This window comes from Pan paniscus, chromosome 22 (assembly GCF_029289425.2).
Source record: "Pan paniscus chromosome 22, NHGRI_mPanPan1-v2.0_pri, whole genome shotgun sequence".
Taxonomy (NCBI): Eukaryota; Metazoa; Chordata; class Mammalia; order Primates; family Hominidae; genus Pan; species Pan paniscus.
In genome coordinates, this window is record NC_073271.2 from 24,844,763 (window position 1) to 24,858,369 (window position 13,607).

Sequence of the window (13,607 nt, forward strand, 5' to 3'; positions counted from 1 at the left end):
CTTTTGACTAAAAACAAATGACATGTAACCAAATACAGCTTCCATGTTACACTGGCATGATTTTAATGTCATATTTACCAATCTCATATGAGCTATTTGCCTAAGGTTCAATTAGACTTTAAGAAATCGTATTATATCGTTGACTTGTCCCAAGCTCATGACTGACAAAAAACCTCTTGTACTTTTCATGTAAATTAATGTTAAGGCACATCTTGTCTGCTGCATATGCTGAATCTTTAGATTCATTGTAGCACTTTACGTTAATTGCTATTACATTTCATCTTGTTAAACCTGGTCACTTATTTTACCTGCGTCTGATCTCGATTCTGCCCTCCAATATATTAGCTAAAGTTCCAAAGTCCATGTTAACTATTTGTTTCCTATGGCCACCAACAGTGTTGAGTAGGTATAATCCCAAACATTTGCTGCATGTAACCAGCTACTTCCTCACTGTCAAAAATATTGATTGCTTTTCTTAGATACAAACTATCAGTCAAAACTTTACAAATTCTCCTGAATACATTAAAATGTCATCCTGACATTTTTCTTTTTGTCCACAAAGATATTCTCTCCATATCTGTCTGATAAACTAGTTTCTGATACACATTTTCCTAATCAATCAGCCTAGAAGCTTTATTCAATAAAGAAATTTGGAAAATTTGAAAAGCCTTGTTCTACATGATTTAATAATAACCCACTGCAAGCGCGTCAGCTTTCTCAAAGAGTTCAAAAGATACCTTCTAATTAACCTGTTAGAGCATTTTGTTCCAAATGGACAATCAAGTTCCTCAATCTGTATCAAAATATTTTTATCAGTTCAGAATTTTGATAACTATTTTAGCAGCATTTGCCCATTTCTCATTTTTCAGCACCTTTATCTTCATCCGAGGCATTTTTAAAGTGCCAAAAGAAGTGAAGAAGCTCATTGCCACATTTTCTGTTCAAGAGGAAAGGTAGAAACCAAAGAGAACTATTTGAGTATGAAATTCCCTTCCATATTCATATACCCTGGACTCAACATTGCAATATAATGAAAAATTAAAATGGGTTAGACTTGAAGATTTGGGGTATACTTCTAACAAAAGAGAAATAGGTAATGAGACATCTCATGCTTAGCCCAAAGGACACCATTATTTTCCACAATCCACTAACCAAATATCTCCATATCGGATAAGGTAAGTCCTCTAACCTAGTTATTCATCTTCAGTATTGCCTGGGCTATCTTTGGTCTCTTGCCTTTCACACAAATTTTAGAATTATCCTAACAATATAGTTACACATACATATGTGCAAGCACATAAAAAAGTGCTAGAATTTTTATTGGGATGGCACTGAACCTAAATCAATTTGGGGAGAATTGAAATACTGAAGAGATTATAGCTTTCTATTTACTAGATTCTTTTTAAATTTTTCTCAATAATGTGTTGTAGTTTTCTGTATGGAGGTTTTGCACAACTTTTAATAGACTTATTCCTGGTATTCAGTATTTTTATATTATTGTTCATGGTATTATTTTTAACTTTTAATCTTTCATTTGTTTTTTTCTAGAGTGAAAAATAAAACTGATCAAGCTGAAATACAATGACTTTGCTAAACTCACAAATCAATTCTCATAATTTATCATTTGATTTTTGGATTTTTCTACCTAAAACTTAATATCATCTGTGAATAATTATAATTTTGTTAATCTTTATAGTTTTTACTTCTTTTTATTGCCTTCTGGAAATGATAAAAAAACTTCCACTAACATGTTGAACAGTAAATTGGGCAAGCTTTACTTGTTCCTAATCTCAAAGGCAAAGTTCTTACTATTTTACTTTTACATAAAATGTTAGCTGGAGGATTTGGAGTAACTCTTCTTTATCAGATTGTGGATTTTTTCTATATAAACTATCTATACTAAGAATTTTTAATCATAAATTTTCTCAAATTATTTTATATATTTATAATATTTTTATCTTTTGTTTTTTAATGTGATGGACTACATTGGTTTATGATCAAATTTTAAACTAATCTCGCATTCCTAGAACATAAAAAAACTTAATTGTGGTGTAATATATTGTTATATTTGGTTAGTGATTATTTTGTTTAGGAGTTTTGGACCATTGTTAATATGTGAGATTGTCCTGTAATTTTTCTTCCTTTGTCTGGTTTTAAAATCAAGGTTTGGGGAACATCATAAAATGAGATGGCTGATTGTTCCCCTATCACTATTTTTTGGAAGAATTTGTAAATGATGGCCATTAAGCCTTTTTAAAAAATGGGACAGAACTCAATAGTGAAGCTATGTGAGCCTGAAGTTATCTTTGAACGAAGTATTCAAATATGAACCAATTGTTTAATACTTAAAGAACCACTTACATAACTCTACTTTTTTAAGGCCAGTTTGGTAAATTTTTTTCTAGAAATAGGTCCATTTCTTCTAAATTTCCAAGCTTATTGGACTTGGGTTGTTAAAAATATCTTACCTTTCTCATCTCTATCAGTTCTATGGTTATTTACTGACATTATTTGTGCCTTCTCTATTTTTTCCTCATCATTCTTCCCAGGAGCTTACCAACTTTATTAATCCTTCAAAATAACTAATTACTGGCTTTGTATTTTCTTCTATCTTTGATGTCTAATTAATTTATGGTATCTTTCTGATTTTCTAAAGTTTCTACCATCTTTGTATTTCACTTTTTGTTCTTTTTCTAACTTCTTGAGCTGGACACATAAATTTCTAATCGCACCTTCATCTTTTCTGAAATATTTAGTTAAGGCTCTAAATGTTCCTCTAAGGACTACTTTATTTATAACTACTTTATTTATGCAATATTTCACTATAATTTTATCATATCATTAATTTTTAAATATATGGGATTTTAACAGCACTGTGATCAGAAAAACTATATTTTTCAATTTTGTGATTATGCTAATGACTAAAAGTGCTAGGTTTTGCTGTCTCTGTCTTAACATCAGCAATGAAAATAACATATATATGTATGCAAATATATATATGCAAATATATATATATATATATATATATATGTTCTCTTTTCTTGAGGAAGCTCATCCTGAGTCTCTTGTATTTCATTTCCTGGTTCTAATGAAGTTCTTTTACTCATATTTCCCCTCCACCTTAAGAACTCTTCATTCCTCTAGCCCAGCACTCTCTGATGGAACTTTACGTGATGACAGAAACGTTCTGTATCTCCACTGTCCAATACAGTAGCCAGTAGCCACGTGTGGCTATTGAGTGCTTGAAAGGTGACTAGTGTAACTGAGAAACAGTTTTTATATTTTATTTATGTTTAATTAACTAAATTTACATCTAAGTAACCAAAGTGAGTAGAAGCTACCACATTGAACAGCACAAGTGGAATCATCCCATTCTCTCTCTGTTAGTTAGGATGTAGTCAGGAAGAAGTTATTTGAACAGAGAGAAAGTACCATAAATAATTGTTAACTAAGTATACATTTTGTTAATTAGAGAAAAAGAGAGACTCTAAGGCATCACAGAAGTGGCAACTGGGGGAAGCAACTGTCATCTCTAGAGCTGAGGGAAGGAAATAAAGAATCTGAAATATTAAACTTAGAAGCTTGGGGAAGAGGCCCATGAAGCAGGAGCAGATCTCTGAAAGGGAAATGAGGGTGGGCGGGAGAGGGTCACGCTGATATGTGTAAACTGTACACTACAAGCTGTATTCAGCTTGTCACATCCTGAAAGAATTGCTGCTGCCAAGCTGAAGGAATGTTGCTGATGCCCCACTGATAGACTTTTGCTCTCACAGGAACCAACTGGAAGGAGCAGGTTTGTCATCTGCCTCCAGTCATGCAGCCTCCCTCTTTCCCCCTCCGCTGGCTGAGTCTAACAGGAAGCATTTCACAAAGCAAAAAGGTGGCTTTCAGAGTCCAGGTCCAGGCACCATGAAGCCAATCACAGAAGGGTGTGTTCAAAGTTAAGAACCCAAAACCAACTAATATGGTTTGGCTGTTTCCCCACCCAAATCTCATCTTGAATTGTAGTTCCTATAATTCCCGTGTGTCGTGGGAGGGACCCAGTGGGAGGTAATTGGATCGTGGAGATGGTTACTCCCATGCTGCTGTTCTCGTAATAGTGAGTGACTTCTTATGAGATCTGATGATTTTATAAGGGGCTCTTCCCTCTTTTTCTCTGCACTTCTCCTTCTTGCCATCATGTGAAGAAGGACGTGCTTGCTACCCTTCCACCATGACTGTAAGTTTCCTGAGGCCTCCCCAGCCTTGCAGAACTGTGAGTCAATTAAACTTCTTTCCTTTATAAATTACCCAGTCTCAGGTATGTCTTTATTAGCAACATGAGAACAGACTGATACACCGACATACTCTCATCTGTTTCTCCATTCTCCCCTCCTCTTGCTTTCCCCAAGCCCAATCTTAACTGCTCCCTAAGAGAAAAAGCATACCTCTGAGAACCTTCCAGCACCTCCAGCACTGATCCAGTTTCTTAGATCTTTGTTTCAACTTCAGTGGGAGATAAAGGAGAGAAATAATCTCTCAATGGATGAGTGAAAAAACGAGAAGAGAATACACAAAGAACAATCTGATGTAAAGATATAACTCTACCATGCTGTTTTCATATTTTGATAAAGACGCTGGAAGAAAGACATAATTTCCTACTAAAAGAGAAATGAGCAAGTGCAATGATAAGTGTAGTGAAGTCACAGAAACAAGTAGGGACTGTGGAGGACACATGCCTGTCTAAAGAGGGCAGCAGCCATCCAGCCAGCCTGGGACTGCAGTGCGGTAATGTGAGCCCAGTGTTCCCAGATCTCCTAATTTTTTGAGAGATGCCAGAAATCTGGATTTTTATGTGAAAGCATCCAATTTCAAAATGTTGGCTCAGGAAAGTTTTAAACATTGTACCAGCCAAATGAAACACTGCGATGGGCCAAATCCAGCCTGTGGGCCATGGTTTGGGACTTCTGCAGTGCAGCATGTGGACAAAAGGGGCTCTGCAGCAATGATATATGGACCTCAACTATCCCATCACATGGCCCAACAGCAAGAACAGACTAGTTCAACATTAGGTGCCAACTTTAATTTTAATGCAATGTTGGTTACTTGGGATGGGTTTCTTTTTGTTGCTGTTTCTGTTGTTTCTCTCTGTCTTTTTTGTTATTGTCATTGATGACGTTAGGACAAAGTCCGTCTAACCTAGCACTGTCAGCCACTACCATGATCACTCACTTCAATGTGGAGTTAATTTAAAATGAACACTTTGGAGGAAATAAATTGTATAAATGAAACATATAATCATTATTCTTAGGGTTTGGCATTTACTTCAAGAGAGTGGGCATCTCTTTAGTTTGTAAGAGCAAGAGTCCATCAGCGGGACATGTAGTTGAATATGCAAACTGAAGGCAAATTGAAATAGACTAACACCGATGTATATACATACATACGCATTGTACATATAGTACGCTCATATATAAAGCTTCATTGTCTTTGGCAAAAACTTTTTTACAGCTCTATTACAAAACAATAAAGTATATTGCAAAATAAAACGTGTAGACATTAAAACTGGAATTAGTTTTATATGTGTTTACATTTGTCAAATCTTTTAGTAAGTTCTTTGATGCTTGATTCTTTCATTTGTTTGAGTATCAGAAAATCTTTTTCCCATATGGAAGCTTTACACATATTCCTAAGCCACATGGAATAGACACTTTGACTTGTATGCAAAAGATTTGTGGTCTTTGCAAAGCCATTATAATTTCTCTTTTGGTACAATTGAAACCATAAATAAATATATGTACATGCATTGTATAAATTGTGTCATATGTTTCTGGGTATCTTACTTGCTCTTATTCAAGAAAAATAAATCACTACATAGGCCCACACTTTGAAGGAGCAGTGGATTTTATCAAATACAATATTTCTCTTTCTTCTTTCTCTACCTTCACCCAACTCAAATTAGCACTTTACTTAGCACTACCATCAACCATCTGTACTAGTTTATTCTTATAAAATAGGGATAGTGCAGAGTATTGAAAGCATGACTTTTTCCTCCTAAAACTTTGCCTTTTAAAAAATATATATATATTGTAAGCTAAAGAGAAAAGATAATCACTCTACCAGAATTCTAGCAGACTATACCTTCAGGTCCTTCTCTATGTGCACTACATTTGAAATAATTCCTGCATGCTTCAGTCTCTAATAATAATTATTTCACAGGTTGAAATGCTCAGAAAGGAAAATAAATTAGACCTTTAGATTACAGTAGCATTACTATATGATTAATAAATGCTAGTTTTTGATACTCAAGAGGGGTAGATTTTGTTCAGAAGATTACTTTGGTTTTAAAAATTAATATTTATTATAAGTTAAAAGTTTGTAAGACTAATTCACTCCTAAGCTTTTCAATTCAACATACAAATCTTACTCCATTTATAGCTCCAGTTACTTTTAAAGAGGCTTATAGGCCAGGCACAGTGGCTCACGCCTATAATCCCAACACTTTGGGAGGCCAAGGCAGGTAGATCGCTTGAGCCTAGGAGTTCAGCACCAGCTTGGGCAACATGGTAAGTCCTCATTTCTACTAAACATAAAAAAAAAAAAAAAAATTAGCCAGGAGTGGCGGCATGCACCTATGGGTCTCAGCTACTCAGGATGTCTTGAGTCTGGGAGGTTGAGGCTGTGGTGAGATGTCGCGATCTCATCACTGCACTCCAGCCTGGGTGACAGAGAGAGACCCTATTCCAAAAGTAAACAAATCTAAAAAAGATTAATTTATAAACACATTTGAAAACTTAGTTATTTATATTTCTTTAAATATTTTAAGTTGCATTTATATATTTGGGTATTTCATTGTCCATTTTTAAAAAAAAATAACCTTGCCAACTGCTTATGTAATTCTTCTCTATAAAATAAACTTATAAATCTGAGGGACATCAATTTCTCTTACATTTTCTAATATTATTAATAAACTTCTGTCTTGACCTTAAAATCACAATTCTAAATTGATTATGCATGATGCATATTTTAAATTAGAATCTATTTCTAACATTGCAAATGGTCCTCAACTTAGGACCTACATTGTTCCCTCATGTCCCTGGACTTTTGAGTTTGTTCCCATTTGTCTCAGCTTTGAAAGGAAGCAGATTGGAAGGAAGGAAGATTTCTTCTTACTCTGTCTCCCATTTATCTTTTCTTTGGTATTTAGGAAAATGTGTGACTTTGGTGAGAAATTTACAGAATTTATTTTCTCATTTAATTATTAGATTCCCTTTGCAGTATACATTTAAGATTCTTTAAAGTAGTTGTCTGTTCAATTTTTACTATACACTTAATACTAGAAAAGGAGTTTAGGTTGCTAATACATGCCTTTGGAGAATCCAACATGCAAACAAGAAAAAATACACTTCTGGCAATGTGGTCTTCTTCAGTTTGGCAGATAAATAGACTTAGCACTTTTAGAATATCAAACTCGTTTCACACCATGTTGAAGAGAGACATGAATGATTAGATGATTAGATCTACTACTGGAAACAGTTAAGAATCTGTCCTCCACTTAATCATTAATAACAGAGGAGGGCAGGTTTTCCTATAGATTTGTAATATATTTGCCTAGATTGGAGCAAAAGGTAGAAGGGTAATAAATAGCTTAGCAGCTTTTTTGGAATTAGATATCTCTTGATATATATAAATCCTGTTTAACCACCCATCTAACCATAATGTGTTCTGAGGAAGAGACTAGAAAATATAGTCGTTAGTTCTTATCTGGTCACTTGGACTTACTATACAAAAGACAGAGAAATTCATTTCAGAGATTTCTATGTTATGGGAACAAATAGAAAAAACTAGTTGTTATGCAGTAATCTGAAAGTATTTTTTCTTCAAAGAAACAGAAGTCATGAGGTATGGAGCCCAGGACAACAGAATTTGGAATCATAAAACCATGGCTCAAATGTTGGCTCTATCACCTAGCTATGCAACTTTGTAAAGACCTAATCATCTTGTTCGTAAAGGAAGATAATAATTTTCCTGTAGACTTGTTATTAGAAATAAAGATAATATATATAAAATGTCTCAGAGTAGGTCCTGATGAAATATATGCTCTTATTTTACATAATTTTTAAATTGCTATTTCTCCCTGTGCGAGCTGTATCTCATTGCCATGAACTCATGGAATATATAAACATGTGTTGTTTTGACAGATTTTTATTCCAATGATGTGCTTTGCTAAAAAGTATATAATCCACCATCAGGTTTCTGGGTTAAAGTGAAATGAGAAGCCATAATTTGTGTTTCTTTGATGAAAGAATTAGAATATGGGAAAAAAGTATTCTAAACCAAAACTATGAGAATGGGGGAAAGAGAGAATAAAGAAGCAAATATTGCAGCAGATTGTCATTCACTCTCAAGAATGTGTCGAATACACATTTTGCTTCTGAAATCTGGAATCTTTCTGTTCTAGGTGAAAATCAGACTGCTTTTCTAGGAGTATTTATGTTGTTTCATGATGTGATTATTTCACATTGCATGCCTCTATCAAAACATCTCATGTAACTCATAAAATATACACCTACTATGCACCTACAGAAGTTAAAAATAAAAAGTTACAAAAGTAAAAGAGGGTGAAATTCATTTAAAAACACTGTTCTAGAGGCAACAACAGAGGGGTCAAGGAAACAAGTTCTGAAATCCATCTTCTCATTGGTATGGCCTCCTAGCTGTGGGATCTGAGTTACGAATGTGTGATCCTTTGTGATCCTTCAAGTAAGGTTAATAATAATCACTACCTCATAGAGTTGTTGGGAGTATTAAATGAATTAATACATGGAAAGTGTTCAGGATGGCACCTGGCATATACTAATATTTATTAAGTATTCATTGTTACTACTGCTAATCAACCCAACAGCAAACGAGAAAAAACTCGTACTCTGTCTGGGAAACACAGAAGTCCTTTGGGGGAAAATTTAGAATCAAGAACAATCCTGAGAGTGTTCTAGGTCCTGGTCAAATCTCATTATAAGCCAATTTCCCCCCTTTTCAGCATTTTCAACCAGGTTAAGTCAAATTAGAACAAACACTAAAGATAACCTTAAATAAGGCACTAAAGGCATCTTGAAATCTAAGAGAAATGTGGAAAAAGGAATTTAGAGTACCATATTTTATCCCAGTTTTGCTGTGCTGTTATTGGATGTATCTTTCAGCTTTTGCTGCAATAATGCTGTATAAGAAGCAATACCAAAATCTCATTGACTTATAACAACTGAAATTTGTTTGTCACACATGGATCTGTGAGGTAGCCATGGTGACTATGCTCCAGGCTATATATCCGGTTCCTGTTCCTCAGTCTAAGACTTATAACATCGCTCACAGGCTGATGCAGCTGTAGCCACCTAAAGAAGTTTTTATCATGGCAGAGGGAAGGAACACAAGAGAAAAAAAGCAATGACATAAACAAATTGAAAACCTTATTTGAACAGGAAGTAGGTCACTTCTGCTCACATTTCATTGACCAAAATAAATCACATGACCAGGTCCAATAGCTATGTAACTAGGAAGTACATGCCTCCTGTGCTGGTATGGTCGAGGGCAGTATTTGCTGAACAATAATACAATCGATCACACTTGCCAAACTACCACGGTTCCATCCATCAAATTCAAGACATATACTGACCACTTCAATTAACCGTATATTAGTGATATAGGTCTCAAATGTTGAAAAGCATCAAAATCACCTGGGGAAATTGTTAAAAGTATAAATTACCTGGTCTTCCCACAGTGATTCTAATGTAATGCATTTGAGGATGGGACCTAGGATCTGTATTGTTACCAATCTCATCAGTAATCCCATCATACACCAAAGTTTGATAATCACTGGTTTGCAGAAAGCTATGCCTAGAGATTAGGACAAGTCACTATTCAGAGCAGGTGCCTACTTTTTGACTTGCTGTCCCAGGGAAGAAGGGAAGATGACACAACAACATTCCCACTTGTAGAAAGAAGAGAATAAACTGGGCTGGGTGCAGTGGTTCATGCCTGTAATCCAGCACTTTGGGAGGCCAAGGTGGGCCAATCACTTGAGGTCAGGAGTTCGAGACCATCCTGGTCAACATGGTGAAACCCTGTCTTTACCAAAAATACAAAAATTAGCCAGATGGGGTGGTACACACATGTAATCCCAGCAACTCAGGAGGCTGAAGCAGGAAAATCTCTTGAACCCAAGAGGCGGGGGCTGCAGTGAGCCGAGATCACACCACTGCACTTCAGCCTGGGCGACAGAGTGAGACTCAAAAAAGGAAGAGAATAAACTGAAGTTTCTGATGGATTGGATGTTGGCTCCCAATTATTTCCCCTCTGTGTTTTCATATCTTTGCCATTTGACTTTGTAGTTCCTCCCACTGTTTCCCTACCTTGTGGTTAGACTTAACCATGTGACTCACTTGGCCAGTGAGATGTGGGCGAAGTAACAGAGTGCCAGTTCCAAGCTTAAACCGTGTTCCTGCTTACCCTCTTGATCTGTACCTTGAGAACAGCTTTTCCTGGTAGCTGCTGCCAGTCCAGACAGGACCCCAGAGTTACACATTGACCAGCCTAAGCCCAAGCAAGAAGCCAAGCCCAGCTGGACCCAACTTGAATCAGAGCTTCTTAGCCAAGAGCAGTTAGATCAATCCATCTCCATATGAAATCCATACACATGAAAGAAAAACTTATTGCAATTTTGAGCCAATGGATTTGGGGGTGACTTGTCACTCAGCAAAAGCTAACTCATACCCTCTCCCCAGTTTTAGCATTATTTGGGTAGCAGGAGTGGGAACTCATGCTCCCTACATTGAAAAGAGGCTCAGACTTTAAGCAAAATAATTTTCTTAATTTTATGAAACATTAAGGATATATACTACTAGGAAGTATTCTCATCTGAATTCACAGTGTGTCATTTATTTGAATATACCTGAAGAATGAAGCATATGAATGTAGAAGAGTGAAATAAGAGAAAATAGGAATATTTAGGTCATATAACAGCATCATTTTTTTTTCAAAATAGAAACAGATTGTTGTACAGAATCCAGCAATCCTGGTGGAAATACTCTGCAATGGAAGCATGTTTTCCATTAACTTAAATACTGTGTTAACCTCAATCAAAAATACACTTTCTTAAACTAAATACAGAATTTATAGTTTTGAGAAACAGAGCCTACAGTCTAAATGGGCAAAGGAACTGATGCAAATGACTCTGTCCCACATGATTAAAAATATTCTTAGTTTTATTTTGTAAAAATGAAATTAAAACCTAAAATAGAATTTATTCTGTCACTCAACCAAACATTTAGCCATGTGTGGTATCTTTTACATCTCCAGAGTCCATTTTCTTTTCTCATTGCTGTGTACTGTCTTGAGGCCATAAGGACACGGTTTCTCTCTATTCAATAAAACTACTCAAGAAAAACTTCTCACACACAGACAGCCTCTATCATCTCAAGACTCTTGGAGGCTGACATTGCAAGGCAGATCTTTCTACTAAGCTAGTGAATCTGGAAGTATTGTCAGAGCTCTGTCCTGTTAGAAAGTGTATTAGTCCGTTTTCACACTGCTACAAAGAACTTCCCTGAGACTGGGTAATTTATAAAGCAAAGAGGTTTAATTGACTCACAGTTCCACATGGCTGGGGAGGCCTCAGGAAACTTACAGTTGTGGCGGAAGGCTAAGGAGGCATGTCTTACATGGCAGCAGGCAAGAGAGAGCATGTGAAAAAGGAACTGTCGAATGCTTATAAAACTGTCCGATCTTGGTGTGAACTCTCTCACTATTACAAAACAGCATGGGAGGAACCACCCTCATGATCCAATCACCTCCCACCAAGTCCTTCCTTCGACACATGGGGATTATGGGGATTACAATTTGAGATGAGATTTGTTTGGGGACACTGAGTCAAACTATATCAAAGAAAGTGATGCAACAGGTAATATATTGTATATCTGAGTTGCACTCTGGGCTTTTGGGCTTAATGGGAGTGTCTTGCTATGAAGAAGAAAGATGTATGGAACAAGGAGGGGCAAGAGCCTTCACGGAAGGCTCAGGCCTCAGAGACTGCAGCCAGCTTTGGATCTTGCCTGTGATCCATATATTTCTTCTGTACTTCATCTTTGCCTTTTGAGGGACCAAACAGATGTGGAAACTGTTACTCACGTCTTCGAAAGAAAGTGAGAACGGCAGTGGTGGGAGAGAAGCAGTGCACTGTTGGAAGAAAGAGTAAAGGTCCAAATAAATCCTGTCTGAAAACCCAAGGTAATAAAGTGGGCCCTAATCATGAGCGGAAGATTTCAGGTTAACGCTACCATGCATCCTCCTTTTGCAGGCAACCTCTTCCTCTGGCTGCTAGAAAAGGAAGAATCCTCTTCATATATCCAGCCTTAGAGGTGAGCAAAGACCAACTCTGTATTCATTTGACATGAAATCAAACATTTCTGGGACTAGATGAAGTGACTTCCCAGCCCAGAAGACTATGATGATAAATACAACCTGGATTACTGTAGTGTGGTAGGAGTGGGGTGGGCAAATAACCTGGTGTTTATAATGTGTTTAGAAGACTCAGAGTGCTTGATGCTATTTCTCAAGAGGCTGAGTTTCGTATAGCAATGCCAGGGATATCATCATTCCATAAATCTCGTTTACACCCTTAGTCACTAGGAAGCTTGGCTTTTTTATTACATCTGACGGTTGCTTCCACAATCATAAACATGATCCTCTGAATCATTTCCACTCTTTGAAAATGTTAGTTTTAATGTCACACGTAAATTCTGCCATAGCACTAATATTCATAATTTAATTTGCAAAACCTTTAATCCAATATATGGTCTCCCCTATCATTTCACTGGAAAACAGAAAATTGTGAAATTCTGTGACTTATTCATTCTACAGTGGAGCAGAACAACTCAAGACCCATCAATCACATGACCAGCCATAGGCAATTTTAAAGTACACGTTGTTTTTCAATCACCAGAGCACATTAGATAGTAGGCTCTTTTGCAAAGCAAACTCCCAAAAAAAGAAACATAGGCTTAAATAGTTATCATTCTCATTAAACATTTGTCTAGTTCTCTCTTCACTTGAAACAAATGTTAAATCATTTGGAACTTCCCTTTGCTGAGTCCTGTCCTCCACAGAGGCTTGTTCTCTGTCTCTTTCTCACCCTCTGTCTTCCTCAGGTTAACAACTGCCCCAAGTACCAATCTATAGGGGATACTGCCTATCACTGGGTATTAAATTTCCACTGGAAATTTAAGATGTAGGAAATGGTATTGACCATAATATTTTCCAAGGAGAGGACTGCATATGTTTACAGAGAGAGCTTTAAGTCATTTGCAGCCAGAAAGACTCTTGAGGTGAATCCTAGAATTGCAAATAAATGTTTGCTCCTCTGCCCTGTCAGAAATGTGCAAGGCTCCTGTTTGGTAGAAAAGAACATGCAAGTTTTGGGGCCTGAGCTGAATTTCTCCATTAATAGAGAAGAAAGCAGGCTCTCCAGGAGGTGGTCTTTCTCCTCTTGTTCCCCAACCAGTGTACACCCCTACTTTAAATTAAATGTAGAGAGAATATTTAAAGACAATGGTTTAAGGTGGTGCTATATTAGTAGG

At 36.4% G+C, this 13,607-nt stretch overlaps 1 protein-coding gene across 6 annotated transcripts in view; it reads right to left on the reverse strand.

Moving 5' to 3' along the window:
* Nucleotides 1–13,607, reverse strand: part of N6AMT1 (N-6 adenine-specific DNA methyltransferase 1) — a 302,573-nt gene that overhangs the window by 80,324 nt on the left and 208,642 nt on the right. The gene's annotated exons all lie outside the window — the stretch shown is intronic.